This window comes from Octopus bimaculoides, chromosome 6 (assembly GCF_001194135.2).
Source record: "Octopus bimaculoides isolate UCB-OBI-ISO-001 chromosome 6, ASM119413v2, whole genome shotgun sequence".
Lineage (NCBI taxonomy): Eukaryota > Metazoa > Mollusca > Cephalopoda > Octopoda > Octopodidae > Octopus > Octopus bimaculoides.
In genome coordinates, this window is record NC_068986.1 from 12,855,516 (window position 1) to 12,858,215 (window position 2,700).

Here is a 2,700-nt window from a genome sequence, read left to right on the forward strand (position 1 = left end):
TGTGTGTGTGTGTGTGTGTGTGTGTGTGTGTGTGTGTGTGTGTGTGTGTGTGTGTGTGTGTGTGTGTATGCATGAATGTATGTATGTACGTACGTATGTATGTGTCTACACCAGAGCGGCAATTAGTAACAAAATTTTCTCTTTCTCCCAATTTTTCTTTTCTTTTTATTTTTTTTTTCACCCTTGTTACTGACTGCGCCCTCTAGCTTTTGTGTTATATTTATAACTTCTCTTTCTTTTCACCTAACTTTCCTCTCTTCCTGCATTCTTTTCTTTCTTCCTTTCTTTTTGGTCTTCCCAGTTCAAAATAAAACCTTCGTACTCAACAGATTGTCGAACGATTTGAAGAAAGATTGTATTTTTTGTTTCGCTCTTCCGATTTTGTCATTATCTATTTATTTTTCTATTCATTTATTTCCTTCTTTATTTATCATTTGATTGAGTTATGTGTTTGGACGACCGGCAAAGAGACCTATGAAACTCTATTGTTTTATATTTGAACCTCTTCTCTTTGAAACGTATCCAAGTATCTACGTAAGTAGGAGAGGCTGTGTCCTGAGAAGCTTGCTTCCCAACCACATGGTTCCAAGCTCAGTCCCACTGCGTGACACCTTAAGCAAATGTCTTTAACTATGGTCTCGTGCCGACTTGAACCTTGTGAGTGGATTTGATAGACAGAACCTGAAAGAAGCCCGTCTTTTATGCATTTGTGTACATTTAAACTAATTAAATATTGTTGTACATTGTCAACTTAATGTGACAATCCCAATAAGGGAATATACTACTGCTGTTTAGCCCTAGGAAGCGGTCCAGCTAGTGTGTTTACAACCGATGCTAGTGTGTTTACGTCCCTGTAACCTAGCGGTTCAGCGTAAGTGACCGATAGAATAAGTTCTAGGCTTACAAGGAATAAGTCCTGTGGTCGATTTGTTCGTGTGTGTGTGTGTATGTATATATCTATGTGTGTCTTTGTGTCTGTGTTTGTCCCACCCGCTCATCGCTTGACAATCGGTGTTGGTGTGTTTGCGTCCCTGTAACATTAACTATTCGAGAAACAGATCGATAGTATAAATACTAGGCTTAAAAATAAGTCCTGAGGTAGAATAGTTCGACAAAATACTTCAAGGCAGTGCTCCAGCATGGCCGCAGTAAAATGGCTGAAACAAAAAAAAAAATATCTTCCAATTGCGTAAACTAGTAAACAGCAGATATGTCTCTTATGTGAAATGACTGGGTTTCCCAGGTTTGTTTTCGAATGTACATGTGTAAGATTTTTCGAGGAGATTTAAGACTTACCTGAATCTCCAAGATTATCAATATTAAGTTCTGAAGCGAGTTGAAACCAGTCGCTAACAAAGAGACGAGACATTTTTATTTAAGAGAGTTTGTAAATATGTGGTTGAGATGGTGTGTTGCCTAAACAGTTATGCACACGCCCATGCGTGAACATGTATGCATCTAAAGCAGGGCTTCTCAATCGAGATCCATATGGACACCGGGTTTCCATATGAGATATCTGGAGGTCCACATAGGAAATGGTGTTTTTTTCTGTTTGGCTGCCAAGGTCAATTTCTGTTCGAATTGAATTCATATTCAATGTAATGAAACACTTTTATAGGCTAATGAATGCCATGAAAATCATTTTCGCCATAAATCAATAAATAAAGAATTATTAGCTATTAACGTTTAAAAGTTTTGGGTAATTTTAGCCAATCGTAAGCCACAGACACATTCATGCCTTTTTCCATAGTAACAAGCCAAACATGAGAACTCTTTTGTCTGCCAGAAAGCACGTGTTGACTAATATGTTCCGGTCATTGAGATGGTTGTTATATGTGCTAAAAAAGGCAACCAAATAGGAATAGGCCTTAGATCACGCACCCCCACAATATATTTTTTATTTTGGCATAATCGTATGAAGCCCCTCGTGTAGAATACAAATTCGCAAAAATTTTCTCAAAACCCCCCAAAACAAAAAAAGGTTATGAAAGGTTATATTCTTTGCGTAATTCATTTGTTTACGGTTTCATATAAAAACACAAGTGCTATTTTTAGGATGTTGACAAAATGTGCAGTCACGAACAAAATGACAGCTTCCAAATCCTGTTTCCTAGCTGGGTGAAAAATGATCAAACTCTAAACCTCTATCACTTTTAAAAACTCCGGCAATTCAGCTTGGAAATCTACATTAATGTACCAAATCAAAAATTTTTTAATTAACTTGGTTTTTGAAAACCTTGCTAGCCAAACAGAAAAGATCCATGAAATGTTGTAAATTGAGGGTCCACAGTAATTTTTCGGGAGTCCTGTTTTAGACCAGTAGTTTCTAATGTGGACTCCCTCTTGCAATGTGGGCCCATGTACAATGGTACACTCAGGCCAAGAAACTTGTTTAAAAATTGCTCAGTAAAACGTTGTTAGAAATCCTGCCTTTACTAATTCATTTACTACTTTACTTTTCAAAAGAATAATAAGGAAAAAAGTAACATTTAAAAAAAGACAATGAAGAAACGACGAAGCTGTTCATAAAATTTCCCAGGGAATTCCCTAGAAAGATGAAAGAAATAACACTGAAAAAAACGTCAACAACAACAGCAGCAGCAGCAACAGGATTGAAAGAATACATACACACACACATATACTTGGCTTTGGTATCAAAGAAGAGGGTAGGCATAGCTTGTTAGTGCTATCCAAATACTA